Raw genomic sequence first — 20,434 nt, forward strand, 5'->3', positions numbered from 1 at the left:
GATTTATTCCACCAAGGAGAAATTATGTTCTGAATTAGTTTTTTGCAACATGTTGGTTGCTAGATGCTATCATGAATAACACTGCATCTGCCTTCATAGCTGTTTAGTTTAAGGAATTTGTAAACAAGAATTTTATCTGATCTAGACATACAGTAGGCATTTTCACTATATCATTTTTATTGCTACTTAATACAACTCCAAACATTAAAGTTTGTGAAGGGGAATTCACCGTTGCACTTATTGTAGGGAATTTATTTATATTTTAGGAGAGTACGGAAATTTCAGGGGATTGGTTGTGTGATTTAAGACCTTTCACTCTAGGGCCAGTCTTCCAAAGCCACATTGATAATGATTGAAAATTGTTAATCTCTGCAGGCAATTTAGTAGCCTACATGAAATCACTTAGTGGTCTGAATTTAATTCCTGAGGGAACAGTCATGATTGACAGTTTGAACAAAGAAGACAAGAGTGGAATAGACCTGTTAAGTAGGACTGAGTGAATTTCTCCTATGGGCATGACAATGTTTACTTCTTGCAATTTAGCTTTAAGTGACCTAAGAGTTTTAAAATGGAGAAGGATGCTTTGTTCAGTGGAGGCATACGGGGGATAGAGCAGAGTTTTATTTTAGTGAATACACAAGAATAATCCTCTTACTATTTCTCCATTGCTGGCCTCATATCGTACATCAATTAGAAATGAATATTATGATGTTTTTACTTCGAATCTCCATATTTTCTTTATTATACTTGATTAAGTGAACTACACCATACCATTTACTATTTTGTGAGTCACAGAAGAAGGCAAATACAAAGTTGTATGTTTTCTATTCTTGTATATTATTTGAGGGAAAATCTAGTTGGAGTTAGTAAATAGATGGATCTTATAAATTCTGAGAAAGAAATTATCAGAATAATCTCTGGGCATTTTCAAGATACTGTGTTACCTACCTGTCATTCTTAATATAATTTTTAATATAAATCACAGACTAAGTCTTAGTAGTTTGTGGTTATTCCTGCCTCAGCATAATGTGAATAGTTTTGGTGGTGAAGAGGCTTCTCATTATAGAACACTTGGGCACTATAATGATCGGTGTCTTCTTTAAGTAACTTGGAACTCTTCTCTGGAAATACTCTAGATCCCAGAGGAAATTAGGGGAAAAGGTAGAACCCTCTCCCTAATACTGTATGTGAATGAATATTTTAATAAGCACTTAAACCAATAGCAGGTATATAATAAGTGCCCTGTGCTTCGTAAATACAAAGTAAGTGTTGTAGAACTGCTTTTGAGATAGTTTTAATAATTTATAGACCATGTTTTAAAATACAAAATCCCCTAAATGGAACCTGTTTAGCAAAGTTTATAACAGGCATTAAAAAAGAAGAAGGGGGGCTTCCTTCGTGACGCAGTGGTTGAGAGTCCGCCTGCCGATGCAGGGGATGCAGGTTCGTGCCCCGGTCCGGGAAGATGCCACATGCTGCGGAGCGTCTAAGCCCGTGATCCATGGCCACTGAGCCTGCGCGTCCGGAGCCTGTGCTCCTCAACGGAAGAGGCCAGAACAGTGAGAGGTCCGCATAACGCAAAAAAAAAAAAAAAAAAAAAAAAAGGGTTATGTGACAAATAATGAAATGACACTGAATACTTTTTCCATACTTTATTTTGACTGCATGGTCCCAGCCCACTGAGGGATCTTTTCAAATAGGTCTTTGTCTCTACTTGGATGTGGTTGACTAGTCACAAACGAAGGTACTAGTGCCTCATGGTCCATGTCTCTCTGCCAACTAATGGTTCAAATAGCAGTCAGTGTCATAGGGCTGTGTCTGTCCTTGTTGTATGATCCCTGATAATATAGATGTAGTGCTGATGACAACATCTCCAGTGGTTCAGAGGGAGCTTGTTTTTTAATTGATCCATTTCCCAAGACCCTTATATCAGAAGTGGGTACTAACCATGATTGACCCATTTCCCCCAGTCAAGTAGAAAGAGTCTAATTATTATTGATTTGACCTCCCTATATAACTCAAAACAATCTTCTGCCTAGGTCATGTTGCCCAGTAGAAAGTCACACTGGAAGCATAATTACAGTCATTATCTTGGACAATTTGTGTGACTAAAGGCTCTATTTTGCATAGAATATCATATGCAGTAAATTTCCTAGAAGTATATTAACTTAATATAAGAGAATATAAGTGTACCTAAGAACTTATAAGTGCATACTTTTGAGTTATACCATCATATAGTTTTATCTGTTTGAATCTTTGGTTTTAATTTAAAGTTATTAGTTAATTTTTCTTATTTGTAAAAATTTCACTGGAATCTTTCACACTGAATGTAGTTATTGGATAAATAGACAATGTTTACATGATCCATGATAGAATAGATATAACATCAGTCACAACATTTGTAGTGGCTCAGAGGAAGCTTATTGCAATTGCTGAAAACTCCAAACACAAGTGGGTTCTTAACTTTGGGTGATGTGAGCTTCTATGGACTAAATTATGTCCCCTCAAAATTCATACACTGAAGCCTTAACCTCCAGTGTGATGTTATTTGGAAGAAGGGCCTTTGGGAAGTAATTAGGTTTAGATGAGGTTGTCAGGGTAAGGCTCCCATGGTGGGATCAGTGTCTTATAAGAAGAGGAAGAGAGGCCAGAGTGCTCTCTCCACCATATGAGGACACAGTGAGAAAGTGATGTCTGAAAGCCAGGAAGAGAGATGTTACCAGGAAATGAATCGGTTGGCACCTTGATCTTGGACTCTCAGCCTTCAGAACTGTTAGAAACAAATGTCTGCTGTTTCAGCCACCCAGCCTATGGTAATTTGTTACAGCAGTCCAGATGACTAATGCATGAGCAAAGAAAGGAGTTACACTGATATACTCCCTAATTTACTCTTGATGCTTGGTCCTGCCCAGCCATGTTCTATCATATTGGCCATGATTTCCACATGGATGTGTCTGACCCCTCACAAACCTAGGTGATGGCTTTTAAAGACTGTAACCCTCTGCCCAATAATGGTTGGATCTGCAGCAACTCATTAAATGTTTCCCAAGAGATGGTTAACACTTATCATTATGCTGTTTACAAAATATACTAATTTGCATTTTCCAAAATAATTTTAACTCAGTTTAACATAGAAGTTGATTAACATTCCAAATTCTTAACTAAGTTTGAAATGTTGTCTTATCAATGTTCATTGCTTTCCAATTTTATACTTAAAATAACGAATAAAAAATCATTAACATTTTATAATTGTTACATTATCTATACTTATATATTTATATTTTTTGCTCTCCAGTCAACTACTTGATCTCAATCTCTAGATGAAAAATACTTATTTCTCAGTAGCTAACGATTCTTTTCAAATCTACTCAATGCTATGAAGATATTTTAGTTAACACAGTTTGCTTTACAAAATTAATGCCATTCTTATTTATATAGTAATTTTTTTCAATTGCTTACACAATTTTATTAAATTTTTATGTTCTACCTTGAGCTATTGAATGAATTTGCCTCAGTTTTTAAACCTTTCTACATTATATTGTCATTTTAAGACATCTTTCTTCCAAAAATATCTCATATTAATCAATTTCTATGAAATTTATCATATCACCTTTATTATTATTGAGTCCTTATTAAAAGAAAACTATTTTATATTTTTAAATATTTTTACACATAGATTCGTAGTTAAAAAGAAAAATGAAAAGTGGGTTTGTAGTTTCTTCTATGGTGCTACTGTCACAATATTTGACTCAGTTTCTGAGGCACATAGATTTAAAAAGGTATAAAAATAATTTGATGTGAATATAATTAATATGTTTTCAAAAACTGTGTAACTCGGAAATTTCACTGTTTTTTTCGAATATCATTCATAACTGTAGCAACTCAATTGCAATACTAAGATAGAAGGGCTATCTATCTTATCAAATGTTTTAATATGTAGTGTTTTTAATTTCTATATTATCAACCATTAAATTTTTAATAAACATTGAACACATACTATTCATCAATATTTTAAAATATAATATGTGGATTTAATAAAGTGTGCATTTAACAAATGAAATCAGAATAACGTTTACTACATTTTTAAATAATAATGACTTTGATGACATGCCTGGAAGCTCCAAACATTAATTCATTTTCCCTAAGTACAAGGGAATTATGCTGTTTCTATTATTTGCCTGCCTAGCTGAGCTCTTAAACAAACTTCACTTACTTCATTTCGGAGATCAGATTATCCCTTTCTTATTTAACTTACCATCTGCCCATTCCTCCTTTTCAACCTATTGAGTCAGAAAATACTTTGAATACTTAGGGAAGAGCTGGCAGTCATCAAAACTACTTTGAGTATCCTAAAACAGCCACTGCTGGTGGGAGAGGAGACGTGCTCAACCTTTCCAGAAAGTAGCTGAGTACTGATAATTAAATAACTTAAAAAATATTTTTTCCATTTATATTACCCGGAATTTGTCAAAGTGTTCATCTGAGATTTTTTTGTGATCTAAAAAAATTGGAAACAAACTTAATATTCATTAAGAGAATGAAGATTATGGTATAGCTTTATTACTATGTAACTATTTGTTATATCCAGTAAGATTATTTAACAACATGATAAAATGGGTATTGCAGTAATAAGTAATGGCAATTGGATGTAAATTATGATGACTTTTGTTTTTCTATTTTACAATATTTTTTTTCTAAGTACTAGAAAGAAATGACAAAGAAAATACATCAAAATTTTAACAATGAGTAAATTTTCAGGTTGGGGGTTATATTTTTTTCCTTCATTGCACACATTCTCTAAAAGTCTTTAGTTTTGAAAAGCTACATTTGGCTTATTTCAGGGAGTAGTTTGAGGCATAAGAATTGAATCTTAATTGTAATTGTGATATTTGTTTTTATGAGTGGTAGAGGTATCACCAAATATAATTGGTGATTATCCCATGGCAAAAAAAAAAATAAAAATAAAAAGATTTTTCACAAAACAATGTTTATGATGCTTAAGATCTGTTGAAAAATTGTCATTGCCCTGATGGATATGTTATATCTTTCTGAATTGGGGATGGTTCACTCAAGAATAAATTCAGACTTTTCTTTTGGTTTATTTTGTCCAGAAGAGTTACTAAATACATTAGTTTGTTTCAGTTCAGTTTTTTTTTCCTTTTTCTAATTATGTCAAAGCAATTTTATACAAACTCGTTTAATGAAAAAAATTATTCAAGTATGTGTATATGAGTTAAAGTCTTTAAAAAACAACTATCTTTTTTGTGAATGCTGATAAATTAACTGTAGGCCCAGAGAATTCTTAATAGTATCCTTTAATGATTAATTCATATATCATATGCTTCAAAAAGTTTTTATTGGTCTTATTCTCAATTTGATATGATCACTTTTTTTTTCTGAAGTTACAACTTTAGTTTGTATATCTTACAGCATTTGTCAGGTTTTACCTTATCTTATAGGATTTTTTTGAGTACTAGCTTTAGATTTCAGCATGTGATGAATTTTAGGGTTTGAGCTGGCTTTATAAATTCATTTTTGGATCCCTTTAATCTCTTCCTGGGTTCTTGAATATAGTATGTGTTAATATTGTTGTTTGACTTTTTTGAATCCTGGTTATTTCTCATTGTTATTCTTATTTTTGTTGTTCGCTTTTTTATGGCTGAGTAATATTCCATTATATATATGTGCCACATCTTCTTTATCCATTCATCTGTTGATGGACACTTAGGTTGTTTCCATGTCCTAGCTATTGTAAATAGAGCTGAAATTAAAATTTTGGTACATGTTTCTTTTTGAATTATGGTTTTCTCAGGGTATATGACCACTAGTGGGATTGCTGGGTCGTATGGTAGTTTTATTTTTACATTTTTAAGGAACCTCTATACTGTTCTCCATAGTGGCTGTATCAATTTACATTCCCACCAACAGTGCAAGAGGGTTCCCTTTTCTCCACACCCTCTCCAGCATTTACTGTTTGAAGATTTTTTGATGATGGCCATTCTGACTGGTGTGAGATGATATCTCACTGTAGTTTTGATTTGCATTTTGCTAATTATTAATGCTGTTGAGTAGTCTTTCATGTGTTTGTTGACAGTCTGTATATCTTCTTTGGAGAAATGTCTATTTAGGACTTCTGCTGATTTTTGGATTGGGTTGTTTGTTTTTTTGATATTGAGCTGCATGAGCTGCTTGTAAATTTTAGAGATTAATCCTTTGTCAGTTGCTTCATTTTCAAATGTTTTCTCCCATTCTGAGGGTTTTCTTTTGTTCTTGTTTATGGTTTCCTTTGCTGTGCAAAAGCTTTGAAGTTTCATTCGGTCCCATTTGTTTATTTTTGTTTTTATTTCCATTTCTCTAGGAGGTGGGTCAAAAAGGATCTTGCTGTAATTTATGCCATAGATTGTTCTGCCTATGTTTTCTTCTAAGAGTTTTATAGTGTCTGGCCTTATATTTAGTTCTTTAATCCACTTTGAGTTTATTTTTGCGTACGGTGTTAGGGAGTGTTCCAATTTCCTTCTTTTACATGCAGCTGTCCAGTTTTCCCAGCAGTACTTATTGAAGAGGCTGTCTTTTCTCCACTGTATATTTTTGCCTCCTTTATCAGAGATAAGGTGACCGTATGTGCGTGGTTTTATCTCTGGGTTTTCTATCCTGTTCCATTGATCTATATTTCTGTTTTTGTGCCAGTACCATACTGTCTTGATTACTGTAGCTTTGTAGTATAGTCTGAAGTCAGGGAGCCTGATTCCTCCAGCTCCGTTTTCCTTTCTCAACATTGCTTTGGATATTCGGGGTCTTTTGTGTTTCCATACAAATTTTAAAAATTTTGTTCTAGTTCTGTGAAAAATACTAGTCGTAGTTTGATAGGGATTGCATTGAATCTGTAGATTGCTTTGGTTAGTAGAGTCATTTTCACAAGGTTGATTCTTCCAATCCAAGAACATGGTATATCTCTCCATCTATTTGTATCATGTTTAATTTCTTTCATCAGTGTCTTATAATTTTCTGCATACAGGTCTTTTGTCTCCTTAGGTAGGTTTATTCCTAGATATTTTACTCTTTTTGTTGCAATGCTAAATGGGAGTGTTTTCTTAATTCCACTTTCAGATTTTTCATCATTAGTGTATACGAATGTTAGAAATTTCTCTGCATTAATTTTGTATCCTGCTACTTTACCAAATTCATTGATTAGCTCTAGTAGTTTTCTGGTAGCATCTTTAGGATTCTCTATGGATAGTGTCATGTCATCTTCAAACAGTGACAGCTTTACTTCTTTTCTGATTTGGATTTCATTTTATTTATTTTTCTTCCCTGATTCCTGTGACTACAACATCCAAAATTAGGTTGAATCAGAGTGGTGACAGTGGGCACCCTTGTCTTTTTCCAGATCTTAGTGGAAATGGTTTCAATTTTTCACCATTGAGGATGATGTTGGCTGTGGGTTTATCATATATGGCCTTTACTGTGTTGAGGAAAGTTCCCTCTGTGCTTACTTTCTGCAGGGTTTTTTTTTTTTTATCATAAATGGGTGTTGAGTTTTGTCAAAATCTTTCTCTTCATCTATTGAGATGATCATATGTTTTTTCTCCTTCAATTTGTTAATATGGTGTATTATGTTGGTTGATTTGAGTATATTGAAGAATCCTTGAATTCCTGGGATAAACCTGACTTGATCATGGTGTATGATCCCTTTAATGGGCTGTTTGATTCTGTTTGCCAGTATTTTGATGAGGATTTTTGCATCTATGTTCACCAGTGATATTGGTCTGTAGTTTTCTTTCTTTGTGACATCTTTGTCTGGTTTTGGTATCAGGGTGATGGTGGTTTCGTAAAATAAGTTTGAGAGTGTTCCTCCCTCTGCTATATTTTCAAAGAGTTTGAGGATAGGTGTTAGCCCTTCTCTAAATATTAGAATTTAGAATGTGAAGCCCTCTGGTCCTGGACCTTTGTTTGTTGGAAGATTTTTAATCACAGTTTCAATTTCAGTGCTTGTGATTGGTCTGTTCATATTTTCTATTTCTTCCTCGTTCAGTCTCGGAATGTTGTGAATTTCTAAGAATTGGTCCATTTCTTCCAGATTGTACATTTTATTGGCATATTGTTGCTTGTAGTAATCTCTCATGATCCTTTGTATTTCTACAGTGTCAGCTGTTACTTCTCCTTTTTCATTTCTAATTCTATTGATTTGAGTCTTCTCACTTTTTTTCTAGACGAGTCAGGCTAATGGTTTATCAATCTCAAAGCACCAGCTTTTAGTTTTATTGATCTTTGCTATCGTTTCCTTCATTTCTTTTTCATTTATTTCTGATCTGATCATTATGATTTCCTTCCTTCTGCTAACCTTGGGATTTTTTTTGTTCTTCTTTCTCTAATTGCTTTAGGTGTAAGTTTTGGTTGTTTATTAGAGATGTTTCTTGTTTCTTAAGGTAGGATTGTATTGCTATACACTTCCCTCATAGAAATGCTTTTGCTGAATCCCATAGGTTTTGCATTGTCATGTTTTCATTGTCATTTGTTTCTAGGTATTTTTTGATTTCCTATTTGATTTATTCAGTGATCTCTTGGTTATTAAGTACTGTATTGTTTAGCCTCCATATGTTTGTATTTTTTACAGACTTTTTCCTGTAATTGATATCTAGTCTCATAGCGTTGTGGTCAGAAAAGATACTTGATACGATTTCAAATTTTTTAAACTTATCAAGGCTTGATTTGTGACCCAAGATATGATCTATACTGGAGAATGTTCCATGAGCACTTGAGAAGAATGTGTATTCTTTTGTTTTTGGATTGAATGTACTATAAATATCATTTACGTCCATCTTGTTTAATGTATCATTTAAAACTTGTGTTCCTTATTTATTTTCATTTTGGATGATCTGCCCATTGGTGAAAGTAGGGTGTTAAAGTCCCCTACTATGATTGTATTACTGTTGATTTCCCCTTTTATGGCTGTTAGTATTTGCCTTATGTATGAGGTGCTCCTATGTTGGGTGCATAAATATTTACATTTGTTAGATGTTCTTCTTTGATCTATCCCTTGACCATCATGTAGTGTCTTTCTTTGTGTCTTGTAATAGTCTTTGTTTTAAAGTCTATTTTGTCTGGTATAAGAATTGCTACTCCAGTTTTCTTTTGATTTCCATTTGCATGGAATAACCTTTTCCTCACTTTCAGTCTGTATGTGTCCCTAGGTCTGAAGTGGGTCTCTTGTAGACAGCATATATATGGGTCTTGTTTCTGTATCCATTCAGCAATTCTATGCATTTTGGTTGGAGCATTTAATATTTTTACACTTAAGGTAATTATCAATATGTATGTTCCTTTTACCATTTTCTTAAGTGTTTCAGGTTTGTTATTGTAGGTCTGTTCCTTCTCTTGTGTTTCCTGCCTTGATAAATTTCTTTAGCATTTGTTGTAAATCTGGTTTGGTGGTGCTGATTTCTATTAGCTTTTGCTTGTCTGTAAAGGTTCTAATTTCTCCATCAAATCTGACTGAGATCCTTGCTGGGTAGAGTAATCTTGGCTGTACGTTTTTCTCCTTATCACTTTAAATATGTCCTGCCACTCCCTTCTGCCTTGCAGAGTTTCTGCTGAAAGATCAGCTGTTAACCGTATGGGGATTCCCCTGTGTGTTATTTGTTGTTTTTCCCTTGCTGCCTTTAATATATTTCCTTTCTATTTACTTTTTGATAGTTTGATTAATATGTGTCTTGGCGTGTTTCTGCTTGGATTTATCCTGTATGGGACTCTCTGTGCTTCCTGGACTTGATTAACAGTTTCCTTTCCCATATTAGGGAAGTTTTCAAATACAAACCCTTCAAATATTTTCTCAGTCCCTTTCTTTTCATCTTCTTCTTCTGGGACCCCTATAATTCGAATATTTGTGCATTTAATGTTGTCCCAGAGTTCTCTGAGACTGTCCTCGGTTCTTTTCATTCTTTTTTCTTTATTCTGCTCTTTTATCTTCCAGGTCACTTATCCATTCTTCTGCCTCAGTTTTTCTGCTATTGATCCCTTCTAGAAAAATTTTTATTTCGTTTTTTGTGTTGTTCATCACTGTTTGTTTGCTCTTTAGTTCTTCTAGGTCCTTGTTAAACGATTCTTTTTTTTTTTTTCTCTATTCTATTTCCAAGATTTTGGATCATCTTTACTATTATTACTCTGGATTCTTTTTCAGGTAGACTGTCTATTTCCTCTTCATTTTGTTAGGCTCGCTGGGTGTTTGCCTTGTTCCTTCATCTGCTGTGTGTTTTTCTGTCTTCTCAATTTGCTTAAGTTACTGTGTTTGTGGTCTCCTTTTTGCAGGCTACAAGTTCATAGTTCCCGTTGCTTTTGGTGTCTGTCCCCAGTGGCTAAGGTTGGTTCAGTGGGTTGTTTAGGCTTCATGGTGGAGGGGACTAGTGCTAGTGTTCTGGTGGATAAGGCTGGATATTGTCTTTCTGGTGGTCAGGCCCATAACTGGTCATGTGTTTTTGGGGTTTCTGTGGCCTTATTATGATTTTAGGTGGCCTCTCTGCTAATTGGTGTGGTTGTGTTCCCATCTTGCTAGTTGTTTGGCATAGGTTGTCCAGCATTGTAGCCTGTTGGTCGTTGAGTGAAGCTGGCTCTTGGTGTTGAGATGGAGATCTCTGGGAGATTTTTGTCATTTGATATTACGTGGAGCTCATAGGTCTCTTTTGGACTAGTGTCTTGAACTTGGCTTTCCCACATCAGAGGCACAGCCCTGATTCCTGGCTGGAGGACCAAGAGCTTTTCATCCACATGGCTCAGAATAAAAGGGACAAAAAATAGAAAGAAAGAAAGAAGATAAAATAAAGTAAAATAAAATGAAGTTATTAAAACAAAAAATAAAAAAATATTAAGGAAAAAATTTTTTTACGTAAAATAAAAACCCAAAACAGACAGACAGAACCCTAGGACAAATGGTAAAAGCAAAGCTATACAGACAAAATCATGCACAGAAGCATATGCATACTCACTCACAAAAAGAGAAAAAGGTACAAATATATATATATCGTTGCTCCCAAAGTCCACCTCCTCAATTTGGGATGATTTGTTGTCTATTCGTGTATTCCAGAGATGCAGGGTACATCACGTTGAGTGTGGAGATTTAATCCTCTGCTCCTGAGGCTGCTGGGAGAAATTTTCCTTTCTTTTCTTTGTTCGCACAGCTCTGAGGGTTCAGCTTTGGATTTGGCCCCGCCTCTGCTGTAGGTCACCTGAGGGCATCTGTTCTTCACTCAGACAGGACGGGGTTAAAGGAGCAGGTGCTTTGGGGACTCTGGCTCACTCAGGCCGGGGGGAGGGAGGGGCACAGAGTGCAGGGCAAGCTTGCACGGCAGGGCTGGCGTGACGCTGCAGAAGCCGAGGCACGCTGTGCGCTCTCCCAGGGAAGTTGTTTCTGGATCACGGGACCCTGGCAGTGGCGGGCTGCACAGACTCCCAGGAGGGGAGGTGTGGAGACTGACTTGTGCTTGCACACAGGCTTCTTGGTGGCAGCAGCAGCAACCTTTGCGTCTCATGTCCGTCTCTGGGGTCCACGCTGATAGCCACGGCTCAATCCCGTCTCTGGAGCTCCTTTAAGAGGTGCCATTAATCCCTTCTCCTCACGCACCAGGAAACAAAGAGGCAAGAAAAAGTCTCTTGCCTCTTCGGCAGCTCCAGACATTTTTCCAGACTCCCTCTCGGCTAGCTGTGGCGCACTAGACCCCTTCAGGCTGTGTTCATGCCGCCAACCCCACTCCTCTCACTGTGCTCCGACCGAAGCCCGAGCCTCAGCTCCCAGCCCCACCCACCCCGGTGGGTGAGTAGACAAGCCTCTCGGGCTGGTGAGTGCGGGTCGGCACCGATCCTCTGTGCGGGAATCTCTCTGCTTTGCCCTCCGCAGCCCTCTTGCTGAGCTCTCCTCCGCAGCTCCGAAGCTTCACCCCTCCGCCACCCGCAGTCTCTGCCCACGAAGGGGCTTCCTAGTGTGTGGAAACGTTTCCTCCTTCATGGCTCTCTCCCACTGGTGCAGGTCCCATCCCTATTCTCTTGTCTCTGTTTTCTTCTTTTTTTCTTTTGCCCTACCCAGGTACGTGGGGAGTTTCTTGCCTTTTGGGAGGTCTGAGGTCTTCGGCCAGTGTTCAGTAGGTGTTCTGTAGGAGTTGTTACACATGTAGGTGTATTTCTGATGTATTTGTGGAGAGGGAGGTGATCTCCGCATCTTAAGCTTCCAGCATCTTGAAGCTCCTCCTCTCTGTAATAGAGTTTTGATTACACCCTGCAGAAAGGGCAGGAGCAAACTCAAACTGCTTGGGTCTCTGCTGCATTTTGAGTCTTGACATTTCTTTATTTTTTTTTTTTTCCTTTCCCTTTCTGCTTATTCTTTCACTTGCTCGTAGGATGCCTCACTCGGAAGCCTTGCACCCATCCCTTCAGATGGAGCTCCTAGTGAGAAAAAAAATCAATTTTTCATTTTAGATATTACAGTTTTCATCTTTAGATGTTCCACTAGATTCTTTTTTGTATCTTTAATTTCTCTGCTGATTATGGGTCATAGTATTTTTTTTATTAGTTTCTGCTTTATAACAAAGTGAATCAGTCATACATATACATCTGTTCCCACATCCCTTCCCTCATGCATCTCCCTCCCTCCCACCCTCCCATTCCCACCCCTCCAGGCGGTCACAAAGCACCGAGCTTATCTCCCTGTGCTCTGCGTCTGCTTCCCACTATCTATCTACCTTACGTTTGGTAGTGTATATATGTCCATGCCTCTCTTTCGCTTTGTCACAGCTTACCCTTCCCCCTCCCCATATCCTCAAGTCCATTCTCAAGTAGGTCTGTGTCTTTATTCCCATTTTACCCCTAGGTTCTTCATGACATTTTTTTTTTTAATTCCGTATATATGTGTTAGCATACGGTATTTGTCTTTCTCTTTCTGACTTACTTCACTCTGTATGACAGACTCTAGGTCTATCCACCTCATTACAAATAGCTCAGTTTCGTTTCTTTTTATGGCTGAGTAATATTCCATTGTATATATGTGCCACATCTTCTTTATCCATTCATCCGATGATGGACACTTAGGTTGTTTCCAGCTCCGGGCTATTGTGAATAGAGCTGCAATGAACATTTTGGTACATGTCTCTTTTGGAATTATGGTTTTCTCAGGGTATATGCCTAGTAGTGGGATTGCTGGGTCATATGGTAGTTCTATTTGTAGTTTTTTAAGGAACCTCCATACTGTTCTCCATAGTGGCTGTACCAATTCACATTCCCACCAGCAGTGCAAGAGTGTTCCCTTTTCTCCACACCCTCTCCAGCATTTTTTGTTTCTAGATTTCTTGACGATGGCCATTCTGACTGGTGTGAGATGATATCTCATTGTAGTTTTGATTTGCATTTCTCTAATGATTAATGATGTTGAGCATTCTTTCATGTGTTTGTTGGCAGTCTGTATATCTTCTTTGGAGAAATGCCTATTTAAGTCTTCTGCCCATTTTTGGATTGGGTTGTTTGTTTTTTTGCTACTGAGCTGCATGAGCTGTTTATAAATTTTGGAGATTAATCCTTTGTCAGTTGCTTCATTTGCAAATATTTTCTCCCATTCTGAGGGTTGTCTGTTGGTCTTGTTTATGGTTTCCTTTGCTGTGCAAAAGCTTTGAAGTTTCATTCGGTCCCATGTGTTTATCTTTGTTTTTATTTCCATTTCTCTAGGAGGTGGGTCAAAAAGGATCTTGCTGTGATTTATGTCATAGAGTGTTCTACCTATGTTTTCCTCTAAGAGTTTGATAGTTTCTGGCCTTACATTTAAGTCTTTAATCCATTTTGAGCTTATTTTTGTGTATGGTGTTAGGGAATGATCTAATCTCAAACTTTTACATGTCCCTGTGCAATTTTCCCAGCACCACTTATTGAAGAGGCTGTCCTTTCTCCACTGTACATTCCTGGCTCCTTTATCAAAGATAAGTTGGCCATATGTGCATGGGTTTATCTCTGGGCTTTCTATCCTGATCCACTGATCTATCTTTCTGTTTTTGTGCCAGTACCACACTGTCTTAATTACTGTAGCTTTGTAGTATAGTGTGAAGTCAGGGAGCCTGATTCCTCCAGCTCCATTTTTCGTTCTCAAGATTGCTTTGGCTATTCGGGGTCTTTTGTTTTTCCAAACAAATTTTGAAATTTTTTGTTCTAGTTCTGTGAAAAATGCCAGTGGTAGTTTGATAGGGATTGCATTGAATCTGTAGATTGCTTTGGGTAGTAGAGTCATTTTCACAATATTGATTCTTCCAATCCAGGAGCATGGTATATCTCTCCAGCTATTTGTATCATCTTTAATTTCTTTCATCAGTGTCTTATAATTTTCTGCATACAGGTATATTGTCTCCTTAGGTAGGCTTATTCCTAGATATTTTATTCTTTTTGTTGCAATGGTAAATGGGAGTGTTTTCTTAATTCCACTTTCACATTTTTCATCATTAGTGTACAGGAATGCCAGAGATTTCTGTACATTAATTTTGTATCCTGCTACTTTACCAAATTCACTGATTAGCTCTAGTAGTTTTTGGGTAGCATCTTTAGGATTCTCTATGTATAGTATCATGTCATCTGCAAACAGTGACAGCTTTACTTCTTCTTTTCCAATTTGGATTCCTTTTATTTCCTTTTCTTCTCTGATTGCTGTGGCTAAAACTTCCAAAACTAGGTTGAATAAGAGTGGTGAGAGTGGGCAACCTTGTCTTGTTCCTGATCTTAGTGGAAATGGTTTCAGTTTTTCACCATTGAGGACAATGTTGGCTGTGGGTTTGTCATATATGGCCTTTATTATGTTGAGGAAAGTTCCCTCTATGCCTACTTTCTGCAGGGTTTTTATCATAAATGGGTGTTGAATTTTGTCGAAAGCTTTCTCTGCATCTATTGAGATGACCATATGGTTTTTCTCCTTCAACTTGTTAATATGGTGTATCACATTGATTGATTTGCGTATATTGAAGAATCCTTGCATTCCTGGAATAAACCCCACTTGATCATGGTATATGATCCTTTTAATGTGCTGTTGGATTCTGTTTGCTAGTATTTTGTTGAGGATTTTTGCATCTATGTTCATCAGTGATATTGGCCTGTAGTTTTCTTTCTTTGTGACATCCTTGCCTGGTTTTGGTATCAAGGTGATGGTGGCCTCATAGAATGAGTTTGGGAGTGTTCCTTCCTCTGATATTGTTTGGAAGAGTTTGAGAAGGATGGGTGTTAGCTCTTCTCTAAATGTTTGATAGAATTCGCCTGTGAAGCCATCTGGTCCTGGGCTTTTGTTGATGGAAGATTTTTAATCACAGCTTCAATTTCAGTGCTTGTGATTGGTCTATTCATATTTTCTATTTCTTCGTGAGTCAGTCTTGGCAGGTTGTGCATTTCTAAGAATGTGTCCATTTCTTCCAGGTTGTCCATTTTATTGGCATAGAGTTGCTTATAGTAATCTCTCATGATCTTTTGTATTTCTGCAGTGTCAGTTGTTACTTCTCCTTTTTCATTTCTAATTCTATTGATTTGAGTCTTCTCCCTTCTTTTCTTGATGAGTCTGGCTCATGGTTTGTCAATTTTGTTTATCTTCTCAAAGAACCAGTTTTTAGTTTGGTTGATCTTTGCTATCGTTTCCTTCATTTCTTTTTCATTTATTTCTGATCTGATCTTTATGATTTCTTTCCTTCTGCTAACTTTGGGGGTTTTTTGTTCTTCTTTCTCTAATTGCTTTAGGTGCAGGGTCAGGTTGTTTACTCGAAATGTTTCCTGTTTCTTAAGGTGGGATTGTATTGCTATAAACTTCCCCCTTAGAACTGCTTTTGCTGCGTCCCATAGGTTTTGGGTCGTTGTGTCTTCATTGTCATTTGTTTCTAGGTATTTTTTAATTTCCTCTTTGATTTCTTCAGTGATCACTTAATTATTGAGTAGTGTATTGTTTAGCCTCCATGTGTTTGTATTTTTTACATATCTTTTCCTGTAATTGATGTCTAGTCTCATATCATTGTGGTCGGAAAAGATACTTGATACAATTTCAATTTTCTTAAATTTACCAAGGCTTGATTTGTGACCCAAGATATGATCTATCCTGGAGAATGTTCCATCAGCACTTGAGAAAAATGTGTATTCTGTTGTTTTTGGATGGAATGTCCTATAAATATCAACTAAGTCCATCTTGTTTAATGTATCATTTAAAGCTTGTGTTTCTTTATTTATTTTCATTTTGGATGATCTGTCCATTGGTGAAAGTGGGGTGTTAAAGTCTCCTACTATGATTGTGTTACTGTCGATTTCTCCTTTTATGGCTGTTAGTATTTGCCTTATGTATTGAGGTGCTCCTATGTTGGGTGCATAGATATTTACAATTGTTATATCTTCTTCTTGGATCGATCCCTTTATCGTTATGTAGTGTCCTTCTTTGTCTCTTCTAATAGTCTTTATTTTAAAGTCTATTTTGTCTGATATAAGAATTGCTACTCCAGCTTTCTTTTGATTTCCATTTGCATGGAATATCTTTTTCCATCCCCTTACTTTCAATCTGTATGTGTCTCTAGGTCTGAAGTGGGTCTCTTGTAGACAGCATATATATGGGTCTTGTTTTTGTATCCATTCAGCCACTCTGTGTCTTTTGGTGGGAGCATTTAGTCCATTTACATTTAAGGTAATTATTGATATGTATGTTCCTATTCCCATTTCCTTAATTGCTTTGGGTTCGTTATTGTAGGTATATTCCTTCTGTTGTGTTTCTTGCCTAGAGAAGTTCCTTTAGCATTTGTTGTAAAGCTGGTTTGCTGGTGCTGAACTCTCTCAGCTTTTGCTTGTCTGTAAATTTTTTAATTTCTCCATCAAATCTGAATGAGATCCTTGCTGGGTAGAGTAATCTTGGTTGCAGGTTTCTCTCCTTCATCACTTTAATTATGTCCTGCCACTCCCTTCTGGCTTGTAGAGTTTCTGCTGAGAGATCAGCTGTTAACCTGATGGGGATTCCCTTGTGTGTTATTTGTTGTTTTTCCCTTGCTGCTTTTAATATGGTTTCTTTGTGTTTAATTTTTGACAGTTTGATTAATATCTGTCTTGGTGTATTTCTCCTTGGATTTATTCTGTATGGGACTCTCTGTGCCTCCTGGACTTGATTAACTACTTCCTTTCCCATATTGTGGAAGTTTTCAACTATAATCTCTTCAAATATTTTCTCAGTCCCTTTCTTTTCCTTTTCTTCTTTTGGAACCCCTATAATTCTAATGTTGGTGCGTTTAATGTTGTCCCAGAGGTCTCTGAGACTGTCCTCTGTTCTTTTCATTCTTTTTTCTTTATTTTGCTCTGCATCAGTTATTTCCACTATTTTATCTTCCACCTCACTTATCCATTCTTCTGCCTCAGTTATTCTGCTATTGATCCCATCTAGAGTATTTTTCATTTCATTTATTGTGTTTTTAATCGATGCTTGATTCATCTTTAGTTCTTCTAGGTCCTTGTTAACTGTTTCTTGCATTTTGTCTATTCTATTTCCAAGATTATGTATCTTGGAAATAGAATCTTGGTTCAGCTTTACTATCATTATTCTGAATTCTTTTTCAGGTAGACTGCCTATTACCTCTTCATTTGTTAGGTCTGGTAGGTTTTTATCTTGCTCCTTCACCTGCTGTGTGTTTTTCTGTCTTCTCATTTTGCTTATGTTACTGTGTTTGGGGTCTCCTTTTTGCAGGCTTCAGATTCGTAGTTCCCATTGTTTTTGGTGTCTGACCCCAGTGGCTAAGTTTGTTTCAGTAGGTTGTGTAGGCTTCCTGGTGGGGGGGACTAATGCCTGTGTTCTGGTGGTTGAGGTTCGATCTTGTCTTTCTGGTGGACAGGTCCACGTCTGGTGGTGTGTTTTGGGGTGCCTATGGCCTTATTATGTTTTTAGGTAGCCTCTCTGCTACTGGGTGGGGTTGTGTTCCTGCCTTGCTAGTTGCTTGGCATAGGGTGACCCGCACTGTAGCTTGCTGGTCGTTGACTGAAGCTGGGTGCTGGTGTTGGGATGGAGATGTCTGCGAGATTTTCGCTGCTTGATATTATGTGGAGCTGGGAGGTCTCTTGTGGACCCGTGTCCTGAAGTTGGCTCTCCCACTTCAGAGGCACAGCACTGACTCCTGGCTGCAGCACCAAGAGCCTTTCATCCACCCGGCTCAGAATAACAGGGAGAAATATTAGAAAGAAAGAATTAGTAGAAGAAAGAAAGAGAGAGGGAAAGAAAGTAAGAAGGGAAGAAAGGAAGGAAGGACGGAAGAAAGAAAGAAAGGAGGGAGGGAGGGAGGGAGGAAAGATGGAAAGAAAGAAGGAAAGAAAGGAGGGAGGGAGGGAGGAATGAAAGCAAAAGGAAGAGTGAATGGAAGAAGGGAGGGAGGGAGGGAGGAAGGAAAGAAAGAAAGAAAGACAGGAGGGAGGGAAGGAGGAAGGAAAGAAAAAGAAAGTGGAAAGAAGAAGGGTGGGAGGGAGGGAGGGATGAAAGAAAAAGAAAGAAGGAAAGGAGGAGCGGAGGGAGGAAGGGAGGAAGGGAAGGTAGGAAAAAAAGAAAGAGCAGGTAAAGTAAAATAGAATAAAGTATGAAATATAGTAGCGTTATTAAAATTAGAAAGTAATTATTGAAAAAAAAACGGACCGATAGAACCCTGGGACATATGGTGGAAGCAAAGCTATACAGAGAGAATCTTACACAGAAGATTACACATACACATTCACAAAAAGAGAGCAGGGGGAAAAATCAAAAATCTTGCTCTCCAAGTCCACCTCCTCAATTTGGGATAATTCATTGTAAAAAGAGGAAAAGGGCGAGAAGTCTGAAGTCTTGCTCTCTAAGTCCACCTCCTTAATTTGGAATAATTCGTTGTAAAAAGAGGAAAAGGGGGGAAAGTCTTAAATCTTGTCCTCAAAGTCCACTTCCTCAATTTGGGATGATTCGCTGTGCATTCATGCACTCCACAGACGCAGGGCACATCAAATGGACCATGGAGCTTTAATCCGCTGCCTCCGAGGCTGCACAGAGAGATTTCCCTGTCTCTGCTCTCACAGCTCCCGGGTCTCAGCCTTGGACCTGGCCCCGCCTCTGCGCATAGGTCGCAGGAGGGCGTCCGTTCTTCGCTCAGACAGGACGGGTTTAAAGGAGCCGCTGATTCGGGGGCTCTGGCTCACTCAGGCAGAGGGGAGGGAGGGGCGCGCAGTGCGGGGCGGGCCTGCGGCGGCAGAGGCCGGCATGACGTTGCAGCAGCCCGTGGCGCTCCGTGCGCTTTCCCGGGAAAGCCGTCCCCGGGTCTCGGGACCCCGGCAGTGGCGGGGTGCACAGGCCCCCCGGAAGGCGGGGCGGACAGTGACCCGCGCTCGCACACAGGCCCCGCGGCGGCGGCGGCGGGCGGCGGCAGCGGCGGCGGGCGGCGGGTGGCGGCGGCAGCGGCGGGCGGCGGGTGGCGGCGGCGGCGGCGGGAGGCGGCGGGAGGCGGCGGGCGGCGGCGGCGGTGGCGGCGGCCCACGCCCGTCTCCGAGGTCCGTGCCTTACCCGCGGCTCGCGCCTGTCTCCGGCGCTTCCCCAAGCAGCCTTCTTAATGCCTTCTCCTCGCGCACCAGGAAACAAAAGGGAAAAAAGTCTCTTGCCTCTTAGGCAGCTCCAGACCCTTTCCCCGGACTCCCTCCGGGCTAGCCGTGGTGCTCTAACCCCTTCAGGCTCTCTTCCTGCCTCCAGCCCCAGTCCTCTCCCTGAGCTCCGACTGAAAGCCGATACCCGAGCCTCAGCTCCCAGCCCCGCCCGCCCCAGCGGCCAAGCAAACAAACCTCTCGGGCTGGTGTGTGCCTGAGGGCACCGGTCCTCTGTGCCAGAATCTCTCCGCTTTGCCCTCCGCACCCCTGTTGCTGTGCTCTCCTCCGCTACTCCGAAGCTTTCCCCCTCCGCCACCTGCAGTCTCCGCCCGCGAAGGGGCTTGTAGTGTGTAGAAACCTTCCCTCCTTCACGGCTCCCTCCCACTGGTTCAGGTCCCGTCCCTATCCTATTGTCTCTGTTTATTCTTTTTTTCTTTTGCCCTACCCAGGTATGTGGGGAGTTTCTTGCCTTTTGGGGGGTCTGAGGTCTTCTGTCAGCGTTCAGTAGGTGTTCTGTAGGAGTTGTTCCACGTGTAGATGAATTTCTGATGTATCTGTGGGGAGGAAGGTGATCTCCGCGTCTTACTCTTCCGCCATCTTCCTCCCAAACTGGGTCATAGTTTTTGATCTTGGGATCTCTAGGAAGCATTAACTGGATTCTAAAGATTTTGTATTTTATGTTGTTGATTGTATGAGTTCTAGTTTTCATAAAGAAGTATTATGCTTTGCTCTCATAGACAGTCAAGTTGTTTTTTTGGTTTAGTTTGATCATCCTGAGAGTTGTTTTTAAGTTTTGTTAGGGTGGTCCTTGAGTACTTTTTACTCTGGG

This window comes from Mesoplodon bidens (genome assembly GCF_964165515.1).
Source record: "Mesoplodon bidens genome assembly, chromosome: 16".
In the NCBI taxonomy this organism is placed as follows: domain Eukaryota; kingdom Metazoa; phylum Chordata; class Mammalia; order Artiodactyla; family Ziphiidae; genus Mesoplodon; species Mesoplodon bidens.